We start from the raw sequence: 15,423 nt of genomic DNA, 5'->3' as shown, positions 1-15,423 counted from the left end.
CCGTCGTCATTAGGAGGCGCTGAACGTTACAATTAACTATCAGTTATGCGTCGGATTCGGAAATCTACTCACAGGAGAAGGACCATATAGTGCCCGAGACAGCAATATCCCCTTGGAGACAAATCGGCTGGAGGACGATGAATTGAATCTCGACGCAATTTGAGTGTTCCATCGTCAAGGAGGCCCTGAACGCTACAATTAACTATCAGTTTTGCGTCGGATTCGAAAATCTAGACTCACAGGAGACGGACCATATGCTGCCCGAGGCAGCAATATCCCCTTGGAGACAAGTCGGCTGGAGGACGATGAATTGACTCTCGACTCAATTTGAGTGTTCCATCGTCATTAGGAGGCCCTGAACGTTACAATTGACAATCAGTTTTGCGACGGATTCGAAAATCTTGACTCACAGGAGAACGACCATTAGGTGCCCGAGGCAGCAATAGACCCTTGGAGACAAGTCGGCTGAAGGACCATGTGTTATATCTCGACGCAATTTGAGTGTTCCATCGTCATTAGGAGGCCCTGAACGATACAACTAACTATAAGTTTCGTGTCGGAATCGAAAATCTAGACTCACAGGAGAACGACCATAAGGTGCCGAGTCAACAATAGACCCTTGGAGACAAGTCGGCTGAATGACGATGTATTGGATCTCGACGCAATTTGAGTGTTCCTTCGTCATTAGGAGGACTAGAACATTACAATTAACTATCAGTTATGCGTCGGATTCGAAAATCTAGACTCACAGGAGAACGACCATAAGGTGCCCGAGGTAGCAATAGACCCTTAGAGACAAGTTGGCTTAAGGACGATGTATTGAATCTCGACGCAATTTGGGTGTTCCATCGTCATTAGGAGGCCCTGAACGTTACAATTAACTATCAGTTTTTCGTCGGATTCGAAAATATAGACTCACTGGAGATGGATAATAAGGTGCCCGAGGTAGCAATCGCCCCTTGGGGACAAGTCCGGTGGAGAACGATGTATTGAATCGCGACGGAATTTGAGTGCTCCATCGTCATTAGGAGTCTCTGAACGTTACAATTAACTATCAGTTTCGCGTCGGATTCGAAAATGTAGAATCACAGAAGACGGAGCATATTTTGCCAGAGGCAGCGATATCTCTTTGGAGACTAGTCGGCTGGAGGACGATGAATTGAATCTCGACGCAATTTGAGTGTTCCATTGTCATTAGTAGGCCCTGAACGTTACATTTAACTATCAGTTTTGCCACGGTTTCGAAAACTTAGACTCACACGAGAACGACCATAAATTTCCGGGGGCAGCATTATGCCCTTGGGAGACAAGTCGGCTGGAGGACGATGTATTGAATCGCGTCGCAGTTTGTGAGTTCCATCGTCGTTAGCATAGTCGTTACGTTATAATTAAATGTCAGCTTTGCGTCGGATTCGAAAATCTAGACTCACAGGAGAACGACCATAAGGTGCCACAGGCAGCAATAGATCCTTGGAGACAAATCGGCGGGAGGACGATGTATTGAATCTCGACGCAATTTGAGTGTTCCATCGTCATTAGGAGGCCCTGAACGCTACGATTAACTATCAGTTTTGAATCGGATTCGAAAATCTCGACTCACAGGAGAACTACCATAAGGTGCCACAGGCAGTAATTGATCCTTGGAGACAAATAGGCGGGAGGACGATGTATTGAATCTCGACGCAATTTGAGTGTTCCATCGTCATTAGGAGGCCCTGAACGTTACAATTAACTATAAGTTTCGCGTCGGATTCGAAAATCTACTCACAGGAGAAGGACCATATAGTGCCCGAGACAGCAATATCCCCTTGGAGACAAGTCGGCTGGAGGCCGATGTATTGAATCTCGACGCAATTTGAGTGTTCCATCGTCATTATGAGGCTCTGGACGTTACAATTAACTATCAGTTTGGCGTTGGATTCTAAAATCTAAACTCACAGGGGAACTACCATAAGGTGCCCGAGGCAGCAATAGACCCTAGGAGACAAGTCGGCTGAATGACGATGTATTGAATCTAGACGCAATTTGAGTGTTCCATCGTCATTAGGAGGCCCTGAACGTTACAATTAACTATCAGTTATGCGTCGGATTCGGAAATCTACTCACAGGAGAAGGACCATATAGTGCCCGAGACAGCAATATCCCCTTGGAGACAAATCGGCTGGAGGACGATGAATTGAATCTCGACGCAATTTGAGTGTTCCATCGTCAAGGAGGCCCTGAACGCTACAATTAACTATCAGTTTTGCGTCGGATTCGAAAATCTAGACTCACAGGAGAACGACCATAAGGTGCCCGAGGCAGCAATAGACCCTTGGAGACAAGTCGGCTGAATGACGTTGTATTGGATCTCGACGCAATTTGAGTGTTCCATCGTCATTAGGAGGACTACAACATTACAATTAACTATCAGTTATGCGTCGGATTCGAAAATCTAGACTCACAGGAGAGCGACCATAAGGTGCCCGAGGTAGCAATAGACCCTTCGAGACAAGTCGGCTGAAGGACCATGTGTTAAATCTCGACGCAATTTCAGTGTTCCATCGTCATTAGGAGGCCCTGAACGATACAATTAACAATCAGTTTTGCGTCGGATTCGAAAATCTTGACTCACAGGAGTCGGACGATATGGTGACCGAGGCAGCAATATTCCCTTGGAGACAAGTCAACTGGAGGACGATGTATCGAATCTCGACGCAATTTGAGTGTCCCATCGTCATTAGGAGGCGCTGAACGTTTCAATTAACTATCATTTTTGCGTCGGATTCGAAAATCAAGACTCACAGGAGACGGACCATATGGTGCCCGAGGCAGCAATATCCCCTTGGAGACAAGTCGGCTGGAGGACGATGTATTGAATCTAGACGCCATTTGTGTGTTCCAATGTCATTAGGAGGCAGTGAACGTTACAATTAACTTTTCAGTTTCGCATCGGAATCGAAAATCTAGACTCACAGGAGACGGACCATATGGTGCCCGAGGCAGCAATATCTCCTTGGAGACAAGTCGGCTGGAGGCCGATGTATTGAATCTCGACGCAATTTGAGTGTTCCATCGTCATTAGGAGGCTCTGAACGTTACAACTAACTATCAGTTTTGCGTCGGATTCGAAAATCTAGACTCACAGGAGAACGACCATAAGGTGAAACAGGCAGCAATAGATCCTTGGAGACAAATCGGCTGGAGGACGATGTATTGAATCGCGACGCAATTTGAGTCTTCCATCGTCATTAGGAGGCCCTGAACATTACAATTAACCATCAGTTTAGCGTCGTAGACGAAATTTTAGACTCACAGGAGACGGAACATATGCTGCGCGAGGGAGCAATATCCCCTTGGAGACAAAACGGCTGGAAGACGATGTATTGAAGCTCGACGCAATTTGAGTGTTCCATCGTCATTAGGATACCCTGAACGCTACAATTAACTATCACTTTTGCGTCGGATTCGAAAATCTCGATTGACAGGAGAACTACCATAAGGTGCCACAGGCAGCTATTGATCCTTGGAGACAAATCGGCGGGAGGACGATGTATTGAATCGCGACGCAATTTTTGTGTTCCATCGTCATTAGGAGTCCCTGAACGTTGCAATTACTCATCAGTTTAGCGTTGGATTCGAAAATCTAGACTCACAGGAGTCGGATAACATGGTGCCCGAGGCAGCAATATCCCCTTGTAGACAATTCGGCTGGAGGACGATGTATTGACTCTTGACTCAATTTGAGTGTTCCATCGTCATTAGGAGGCGCTGAACATTACAATTAACTATAAGTTTCGCGTCGGATTCGAAAATCTGGACTCACAGGAGACGGACCATATGAGCCCGAGGCAGCAATATCCCCTTGGAGACAAGTCGGCTGGAGGACGATGTATTGAATCTCGACGCAATTTGAGTGTTCCATCGTCATTAGGAGGCGCCGAACGTTACAATTAACTATCATTTTTCCATCGGATTCGAAAATATAGACTCACAGGAGACGGACCATATGGTGCCCGAGGCAGCAATATCCCCTTAGAGACAAGTCGGCTGGAGGACGATGTATTGAATCTCGACGCAGTTTGTGTATTCCAATGTCATTAGGAGGCCCTGAACGTTACAATTAACTATCAGTTTCGCGTCGGAATAGAAAATCTAGACTCACAGGAGACGGACCATATGGTGCCCGAGGCAGCAATATCCCCTTGGAGACAAGTCGGCTGGAGGCCGATGTATTGAATCTCGGCGCAATTTGAGTGTTCCATCGTCATTAGGAGGCTCTGGACGCTACAATTAACTGTCAGTTATGCGTCGGGATCGAAAATCTAGGCTCACAGGAGATCGATAATAAAGTGCTGAGGCAGCAATAGACCCTTGGAGACAAGTCGGCTGAATGACGATGTATTGAATCTAGACGCAATTTGAGTGTTCCATCGTCATTAGGAGGCTCTGAACGTAACAATTAACTATCAGTTATGCGTAGGATTAGAAAATCTAGACTCACAGAAGAACGACCATAAGGTGCCCGAGGCAGCAATTGACCCTTGGAGACAATTCGGCTGGAGGCCGATGTATTGAATCTCGACGCAATTTGAGTGTTCCATCGTCATTAGGAGGCCCTGAACGTTACAATTAACTATCAGTTTTGCGTCCGATTCGAAAATCTAGACTCACAGGAGAACGATAATAAAGTGCCAAGGCAGCAATAGACTCTTGAAGACAAGTCGGCTGAAGGACGATGTATCGAATCTCGACGCAATTTGGGTGCTCCATCGTCATTAGGAGGCGCTGAACGTTACAATTAACAATCAGTTTTGCGTCGGATTCCAAATTCTAGACTCACAGGAGAACGACCATAAGGTGCCCGAGGCAGCAATAGACCCTTGGAGACAAGTCTGCTGAAGGACCATGTGTTAAATCTCGACGCAATTTGAGTGTTCCATCGTCATTAGGAGGCCCTGAACGTTACAATTAACTATAAGTTTCGCGTCGGATTCGAAAATCTAGACTCACAGGAGACGGACCATATGGTGCCCGAGGCAGCAATATCCCCTTGGAGACAAGTCGGCTGGAGGACGATGTATTGAATCTCGACGCAATTTGAGGGTTCCATTGCCATTAGGAGGCGCTGAACGTTACAATTAACTATCATTTTTGCATCGGATTCGAAAATATAGACTCACAGGAGACGGACCATATGGTGCCCGAGGCAGCAATATCCCCTTAGAGACAAGTCGGCTGGAGGACGATGTATTGAATCTCGACGCAGTTTGTGTATTCCAATGTCATTAGGAGGCCCTGAACGTTACAATTAACTATCAGTTTCGCGTCGGAATAGAAAATCTAGACTCACAAGAGACGGACCATATGGTGCCCGAGGCAGCAATATCCCCTTGGAGACAAGTCGGCTGGAGGACGATGTATTGAATCTCGACGCAATTTGAGTGTTCCATCGTCATTAGGAGTCGCTGAACGTTACAATTAACTATCATTTTTGCATCGGATTCGAAAATATAGACTCACAGGAGACGGACCATATGGTGCCCGAGGCAGCAATATCCCCTTGGAGACAAGTCGGCTGGAGGCCGATGTATTGAATCTCGACGCAATTTGAGTGTTCCATCGTCATTAGGAGGCTCTGGACGTTACAATTAACTATCAGTTTGGCGTTGGATTCTAAAATCTAGACTCACAGGAGAACGACCATAAGGTGCCCGAGGCAGCAATAGACCCTTGGAGACAAGTCGGCTGAATGACGATGTATTGAATCTAGACGCAATTTGAGTGTTCCATCGTCATTAGGAGGCGCGGAACGTCACAGTTAACTATCATTTTTGCATCGGATTCGAAAATATAGACTCACAGGAGACGGACCATATGGTGCCCGAGGCAGCAATATCCCCTTAGAGCCAAGTCGGCTGGAGGACGATGTATTGAATCTCGACGCAGTTTGTGTATTCCAATGACATTAGGAGGCCCTGAACGTTCCAATTAACTATCAGTTTCGCGTCGGAATAGAAAATCTAGACTCACAGGAGACGGACCATATGGTGCCCGAGGCAGCAATATCCCCTTGGAGACAAGTCGGCTGGAGGCCGATGTATTGAATCTCGACGCAATTTCAGTGTTCCATCGTCATTAGGAGGCTCTGGACGTTACAATTGACTATCAGTTTGGCGTTGGATTCTAAAATCTAGACTCACAGGAGAACGACCATAAGGTGCCCGAGGCAGCAATAGACCCTTGCAGACAAGTCGGCTGGAGGCCGATGTATTGTATCTCGACGCAATTTGGGCGTTCCATCGTCATTAGGAGGCCCTGAACGTTACAATTAACTATCAGATTTCGTCGGATTCGAAAATCTAGGCTCACAGGAGATCGATAATAAAGTGCTGAGGCAGCAATAGGCTCTTGAAGACAAGTCGGCTGAAGGACGATGTATTGAATCTCGACGCAATTTGGGTGTTCCATCGTCATTAGGAGGCGCTGAACGTTACAATTAACAATCAGTTTTGCGTCGGAATCAAAATTCTAGACTCACAGGAGAACGACCATAAGGTGCCCGAGGCAGCAATAGACCCTTGGAGACAAGTCTGCTGAAGGACCATGTGTTAAATCTCGACGCAATTTGAGTGTTCCATCGTCATTAGGAGGCCCTGAACGTTTCAATTAACTATAAATCTCGCGTCGGTTTCGAAAATCTAGACTCACAGGAGACGGACCATATGGTGCCCGAGGCAGCAATATCCCCTTGGAGACAAGTCTTCTGGAGGACGATGTATTGAATCTCGACGCAATTTGAGTGTTCCATCGTCATTAGGAGGCGCTGAACGTTACAATTAGCTATCATTTTTGCATCGGATTCGAAAATATAGACTCACAGGAGACGGACCATATGGTGCCCGAGGCAGCAATATCCCCTTAGAGACAAGTCGGCTGGAGGACGATGTATTGAATCTCGACGCAGTTTCTGTATTCCAATGTCATTAGGAGGCCCTGAACGTTACAATTAACTATCAGTTTCGCCTCGGAATAGAAAATCTAGACTCACAGGAGACGGACCATATGGTGCCCGAGGCAGCAATATCCAATTGGAGACAAGTCGGCTGGAGGCCGATGTATTGAATCTCGACGCAATTTGAGTGTTCCATCGTCATTAGGAGGCTCTGGACGGTACAATTAACTATCAGTTTGGCTTTGGATTCTAAAATCTAGACTCACAGGAGAACTACCATAAGGTGGCCGAGGCAGAAATATCCCCTTGGAAACAAGTCGGCTGGAGGACGATGTATTGAATCTCGACGTAATTTGAGTGTTCCATCGTCATTAGCGGGCCCTGAACGTTACAATTAACTACCATTTTTGCGTCGGATTCGAAAATCTAGACTCACAGGAGACGGACCACATGGTTCCCGAGGCAGCAATATCCCCTTGGAAACAAGTCGGCTGGAGGACGATGTATTGAGTCTCGACGCAATTTGAATGTTCCATCGTCATTAGGAGGCGCTGAACGTTACAATTAACAAACAATTATGCGTCGGATTCGAAAATCTAGACTCATAGGAGAACGACCATAAGGTGCCAGAGACAGCAATGCACCCTTGGAGACAAGTCGGCTGGAGGCCGATGTATTGAATCTCGACGCAAGTTGAATGTTCCATCGTCATTAGCGGCCCCTGAACGTTACAATTAACTATCATTTTTGCGTCGGATTCGAAAATCTAGACTCACAGGAGACGGACCACATGGTGCCCGAGGCAGCAATATCCCCTTGGAGACAAGTCGGCTGGAAGACGATGTATTGAATCGCGACGCAATTTGAGTGTTCCATCGTCATTAGGAAGCCCTGAACGTTACAATTAACAATATGTTTTCCGTCGGATTCGAGAATCTAGTGTCACAGGAGAGCGACCATAAGATGCCCGATGCAGCAATAGACAGTTGGAGATAAGTCGGCGGGTGGCCGACGTATTGAATCTCGACGCAATTTGAGTGTTCCATCGTCTTTAGGAGGCCCTGAACGTTACAATTAACTATCAGTTTCGCCTCGAATTCGAAAATATAGACTCACTGGAGACGGACCACATGGTGCCCGAGGCAGCAATATCCCCTTGTAGAAAAGTCGGCTGGAGGACGAAGTATTGACTCTCGACGCAATTTGAGTGTTCCATCGTCTTTAGGAGGCCATGAACATTACAATTAACTATTAGTTTTGCGTCGCAATCGAAAATGTAGACTCACAGGAGAACGATCATAATGTGCCCGGGGCAGCAATTGACCCTTGGAGACAAGTGTGATGAAGGACGATGTATTGGATCGCGACGCAATTTGATTGCTCCATCGTCATTAGGAGGCGCTGAACGTTGCAATTAACTATCAGTTATGCGTCGGATTCGAAAATCTAGACTCACAGGAGAGCAACCATAAGGTGACCGAGGCAGCAATAGACCTTTGAGGATATGTCGGCTGGAGGACGATGTATTGAATCTCGACGCAATTTGGGTGTTCCATCGTTATTAGGAGGCCCTTAACGTTACAATTAACTATCAGTTTGGCGTCGGAGCCGAAAATCTAGACTCACAGGAGCACGACTATAAGGCTCCCGAGGCAGGAATAGACCCTTGGAGACAAATCGGCTGGAGGACGATGTATTGAATACCGACGCAATTTGAGTGTTCCATCGTCATTAGGAGGCGCTGAACGTTGCAATTAACTATTAGTTATGCGTCGGATTCGAAAATCTAGACTCACAGGTGAGCAACCATAAGGTGACCGAGGCAGCAATAGACCCTTGAGGATATGTCGGCTGGAGGACGATGTATTGAATCTCGACAGAATTTGGGTGTTCCATCGTCATTAGGAGGCCCTTAACGTTACAATTAACTATCAGTTTGGCGTCGGAGCCGAGAATCTAGACTCACAGGAGCACGACCATAAGGCTCCCGAGGCGGCAATAGACCCTTGGAGACAAATTGGCTGGAGGACGATGTATTGCATCCCGACGCAATTTGAGTATTCCATCGTCATTAGGAGGGCCTGAACATTACAATTAACTATCAGCTTTGCGTCGCAATCGAAAATCTGGACTCAAAGGAGAACGATCATAAGGTGCCCGGGGCAGCAGTAGACCCTTTAAGACAAGTCTGCTGATGGACGATGTATTGGATCGCGACGCAATTTGAGTGTTCCATCGACATTAGGAGGCCCTGAATGTTACAATTAACTATCAGTTTTTCGTCAGATTCGAAAATCAAGACTCACAGGAGAAGGACCATATGGTGCCCGAGGCAGCAATATCACCTAGGAGACTATTCGGTTGGAGGACGATGTATTGAATCTCGACGCAATTAGAGTGTTCCATCGTCATTAGGAGGCGCTGAACGTTACAATTAACTATCATTTTTGCGTCGTATTCGAAAATCTAGACTCACAGGAGATGGACCACATGGTGCCCCAGGCGGCAATATCCCCTTGGAGACAAGTCGGCTGGAGGACGATGTATTGAATCTCGACGCAATTTGAGTGTTCCATCGTCATTAGGAGGCCCTGAACGTTACAATTAACAATCAGTTATGCGTCGGATTCGAAAATCTAGACTCAAGGGAGAACGACCATAAGGTGCCCGAGGCAGCAATAGACGCTTGGAGACAAGTCGGCTGGAGGCCGAGGTATTGTATCTCGATGCATTTTGAGTATTCCATCGTCATTAGGAGGCCCTGAACGTTACAATTAACTATCATTTTCGCGTCGGATTCGAAAATCAATTCACAGGAGAAGGACCATATGGTGCCCGAGACAGCAATATCCCCTTGGACACAAGTCGGCTGGAGGACGATGTATTGAATCTCGACGCAATTTGAGTGTTCCATTGTCATTAGGAGGCCCTGAACGTTACAATTAACTTTCAGTTTTGCGTCGGATTCGAAAATCTAGACTCAGGAGACGGACCATATGGTGCCCGAGGCAGCAATATCCCCCTATCAAAAAGTCGGCTGGAGGGCGATGTATTGACTCTCGACGCAATTTGAGTGTTCCATTGTCATTAGGAGGCGCTGAACGTTACGATTGTCATTATAGCGTCGCATTCGAAAATCTACTTACAGGAGAAGGACCATATGGTGCCCGAGGCAGCAATATCCCCTTGTAGACAAGTTGGCTGGAGGACGATGTGTTGACTCTCGACGCAATTTGATTGTTCTATCGTCATTAGGAGGCGATGAACGTTACAATTAACTATCATTTTTGTGTCGGATTCGAAAATCTAGACTCACAGGAGACGGACCACATGGTGCCCAAGGCGGCAATATGCCCTTGGGGACAAATCGGCTGGAGGACGATGTATTGAATCTCGACGTAATTTGAGTGTTACATACTCATTAGGAGGCGCAGAACGTTACAATTAACTATCATTTTCGCGTCGGATTCGAAAATCGATTTACAGGAGAAGGACCATATGGTGCCCGAGGCAGCAATATCCCCTTGTAGACAAGTTGGCTGGAGGACGATGTGTTGACTCTCGACGCAATTTGAATGTTCTATCGTCATTAGGAGGCCCTGAACGTTACGATTAACTATCATTATAGCGTCGCATTCGAAAATCTACTTACAGGAGAAGGACCATATGGTGCCCGGGACAGCAATATCCCCTTGGATACAAGTGGGCTGGAGGACGAAGTATTTAATGTGGACGCAAGTTTAGTGCTCCATCGTCATTAAGAGACCTTGAACGTTACAATTAACAATCAGTTTCGCGTCGGATTCGAAAATCAATTCACAGGAGAAGTGCCATATGGTGCCCGAGACAGCAATATCCCATTGGCTACAAGGCGGCTGGAGGACAATGTATTGTTTCTCGACGCAATTAGAGTGTTCCATCGTCTTTGGAGGCGCTGAACGTTACAATTACCTATCATTTTTGCGTCGGATTCGAAAAACAATTCACAGGAGAAGGACCATATGGTGCCCGAGGCAGCTATATCCCCTTGTAGACAAGTCGGCTGGAGGACGATGTATTGAATCTCGACGCAATTTGAGTGTACCATCGTCATTAGGAGGCGCTGATCGTTACAATTAACTATCATTTTCGCGTCGGATTCGAAAATCAATTCACAGGAGAAGGACCATATGGTGCCGAGGCAGCAATATCCTATTGTAGACAAGTCGGCTGGATTACGATGTATTGACTCTCGACGCAATTTGAGTGTTCCATCGTCATTAGGAGGCCCTGAACGTTACAATTAACTATTAGTTTTTCGTCGGATTCGAAAATCTAGACTTACTGGAGGCGGACCATAAGGTGCCCGAGGCAGCAATCTTCCCTTGGAGACAAGTCCGCTGGAGGACAATGTATTGAATCTCGACGCAATTTGAGTGTTCCATCGTCATTAGGTGGCCCTGAACGTTACAATTAACTGTCAGTTTGGAGTCAGATTCGAAAATCAAGACTCACAGGAGAAGAACCATATGGAGCCCGAGGCAGCAATATCACCTAGGAGACTATTCGGTTGGAGGACGATGTACTGAATCTCGACGCAATTAGAGTGTTCCATCGTCATTAGGAGGCGCTGAACGTTACAATTAACTATCAGTTATGCGTCGGATTCGAAAATCTAGACTCACAGGAGAAAGACCATAAGGTGCCCGAGCCAGCAATAGACACTAGAAGACAAGACGTCTAGAGGCCGATGTATTAAATATCGACGCAATTTCAGTGTTCCATCGTCATTAGGAGACCCTGAACGTTGCAATTAACTAACAGTTTCGCGTCGCATTCGAAAATCTAGACTCACAGGAGACGACCATAAGGTGCCCGAGGCAGCAACAGAGTCTTGAAGACAAGTCGGCTGAAGGACGATGTATTGAATCTCGGCGATATTTGAGTGTTCCGTCGTCATTAGGTGGCCCTGAACGTTACAATTATCTATCAGTTTTGCGTCGGTTTCGAAAATGTAGAGTCACAGAAGACTGACCATATGGTGCCCGAGGCAGCAATATCCCCTTGGAGACAAGTCGGCTGGAGGCCGATGTATAGAATCTCGACGCAATTTGAGTGTTCCATCGTCATTAGGAGGCCCTGAACGTTACAATTAACTATCAGTTTCGCGTCGGATTCGAAAATATAGACTCTCAGGAGACGGACCACATGGTGCCCGAGGCAGCAATATCCCCTTGTAGAAAAGTCGGCTGGAGGACGAAGTAATGACTCTCGACGCAATTTGAGTGTTCCATCGCCAATAGGAGGCCCTGAACGTTACAATTAACTGTCATTTTAGCGTCGGATTCGAAAATCTACTCACAGTAGATGGACCATATGGTGCCCGAGACAGCAATATCCCCTTGGAGACAAGTCGGCTGGAGGACGATGTTTTGAATCTCGACGCAATTTGAGTGTTCCATCGTCATTAGGAGGCCCTGAACGTTACACTTAACTATCAGTTTTGCGTCGGATGCGAAAATCTAGACTTACAGGAGAAGGTCCATATGGTGCCCGAGGCAGCAATATCACCTTTGAGACAAGTCGGCTGGAGGACGATGTATTGAATGTCGACGCAAATTGAGTGTTCCATCGTCATTAGGAGGCCATGGACGTTACAATTAACTATCAGTTTTGCGTCGCAATCGAAAATCAAGACTCACAGGAGAACGATCATAAGGTGCCCGAGGCAGCAATAGACCCTTGGAGACAAGTGTGATGGAAGTCGACGAATTGGATCGCGACGCAATTTGAGTGTTACATCGTCATTAGGAGGCTCTGAATGTTACAACTAACTATCACTTTCTCGTCGGAGTCGAAAATCAATTCACAGGAGAAGTGCCATATGGTGCCCGAGACAGCAATATCCCATTGGATACAAGGCGGCTGGAGGACAATGTTTTGTTTCTCGACGCAATTAGAGTGTTCCATCGTCTTTGGAGGCGCTGAACGTTACAATTACCTATCATTTTTGCGTCGGATTCGAAAAACAATTCACAGGAGAAGGACCATATGGTGCCCGAGGCAGCTATATCCCCTTGTAGACAAGTCGGCTGGAGGACGATGTATTGAATATCGACGCAATTTGAGTGTTCCATCGTCATTAGGAGGCGCTGAACGTTACAATTAACTATCATTTCCGCGTCGGATTCGAAAATCAATTCACAGGAGAAGGACCATATGGTGCCGAGGCAGCAATATAGTATTGTAGACAAGTCGGCTGGATTACGATGTATTGACTCTCGACGCAATTTGAGTGTTCTATTGTCATTAGGAGGCCATGAACGTTGCAATTAACTATCATTTTTGCGTCGGATTCGAAAATCTAGACTCACAGGAGACGGACCACATGGTACCCAAGGCGGCAATATGCCCTTGGGGACAAGTCGGCTATAGGACGATGTATTGAATCTCGACGCAATGTGAGTGTTCCATCGTCATTAGGAGGCCCTGAATGTTACAATTAACTATCAGTTTCGCGTCGGATTCGAAAATCTAGACTCACAGGAGACGGACCATATGGTGCCCGAGACGGCAATATCCCCTTGAATACAAGTCGGCTGGAGGGCGATGTAATGAACCTCGACGCAATTTGTGTCTTCCATAGTCATTAGGAGGCGCAGAACGTCACAATTAGCTATCATTTTCGTGTCGGATTCGAAAATCAATTTACAGGAGAAGGACCATATGGTGCCCGAGGCAGCAATATCCCCTTGTAGACAAGTTAGCTGGAGGACGATGTGTTGACTCTCGACGCAATTTGAATGTTCTATCGTCATTAGCAGGCCATGAACGTTACAATTAACTATCATTTTTGTGTCGGATTCGAAAATCTAGACTCACAGGAGACGGACCACATGGTACCCAAGGCGGCAATATGCCCTTGGGGACAAGTCGGCTGGAGGACGATGTATTGAATCTCGACGCAATGTGAGTGTTCCATCGTCATTAGGAGGCCCTGAATGTTACAATTAACTATCAGTTTCCCGTCGGATTCGAAAATCTAGACTCACAGGAGACGGACCATATGGTGCCCCAGACAGCAATATCCCCTTGGAGACAAGTCGGCTGGAGGACGATGTATTGAATCTCGACGCAATTTGAGTGTTCCATCGTCATTAGAAGGCGCTGAATTAACTATCAGTTATGCGTCGGATTCGAAATTCTAGACTCACAGGAGAACGACGATCAGGTGCTCGAGGCAGCAATAGACCCTTGGAGACAAGTCGGCTGGAGGACGATGTATTGTCTCTCGACGCAATATGAGTGTCCCATCGTCATTAAGAGGCGCTGAACGGTACAATTAACTATCATTTTCGCGTCAGATTCGAAAATCAATTCACTGGAGAATTACCATACTGTGCCCGAGACAGCAATATCCCCTCGGATACAAGTCGGCTGGAGGACGATGTATTGAAACTCGACGCAATTGGAGTGTTCCATCGTCATTAGGAGGCCCTGAACGTTACAATTAACTATCATTTTTGCGTCGAATTCAAAAATCAATTCACAGGAGAAGGACGATATGGTGCCCGAGACAGCAATATCCCCTTGGATACAAGTCGACTGGAGGACGATGTATTGAATCTCGACGCAATTTGAGTGTTCCATCGTCATTAGGAGGCCCTGAACGTTACAATTAACTATCAGTTTTGCGTCGGATTCGAAAATCTAGACTCAGGAGACGGACCACATGGTGCTCGAGGCAGCAATATCCCCCTGTAGAAAAGTCAGCTGGAGGACGATGTATTGACTCTCGACGCAATTTGAGTGTTCCATCGTCATTAGGAGGCGCTGAACGTTACAATTACCAATCAGTTTCGCGTCGCATTCGAAAATCTACTTACAGGAGATGGACCATATGGTGCCCGAGACAGCAATATCCCGTTGGATACAAGTCGGCTGTAGGACGAAGTATTTAATCTCGACGCAATTTGACTGTTCCATCGTCATTAGGAGGCCCTGAACGTTACAATTAACAATCAGTTTCGCGTCGGATTCGAAAATCTAGACTCAGGAGACGGACCACATGGTGCCCGAGGCAGCAATATCCCTTTGTAGAAAAGTCGGCTGGAGGACGATATATTGACTCTCGACGCAATTTGAGTGTTCCATCGCCATTAGGAGGCGCTGAACGTTACAATTAACTATCATTTTTGCGTCGGATTCGAAAATCTAGACTCAACGGAGACGGAACATATGGTGCCCGAGGCAGCAATATCCCCTTGTAGACATGTCGGCTGGAGGCCGATGTATCGAATCTCGACGCAATTTGAGTGTTCCATCGTCATTAGGAGGCTCTGAACGTTACAATTAACTATCAGTTTCGCGTCGGATTCGAAAATCTAGACTCACAGTAGACGGACCATATGGTGCCCAAGGCAGCAATATCCCCTTGGAGGCATGTCGCCCGGAGGACGATGTATTGAATCTCGACGAAATTTGTGTGTTCCATCGTCATTATAAGGCCT

Source organism: Schistocerca americana, chromosome 3, assembly GCF_021461395.2.
Source record: "Schistocerca americana isolate TAMUIC-IGC-003095 chromosome 3, iqSchAmer2.1, whole genome shotgun sequence".
Lineage (NCBI taxonomy): Eukaryota > Metazoa > Arthropoda > Insecta > Orthoptera > Acrididae > Schistocerca > Schistocerca americana.
Note: the sequence above shows the minus strand (reverse complement) of the source record.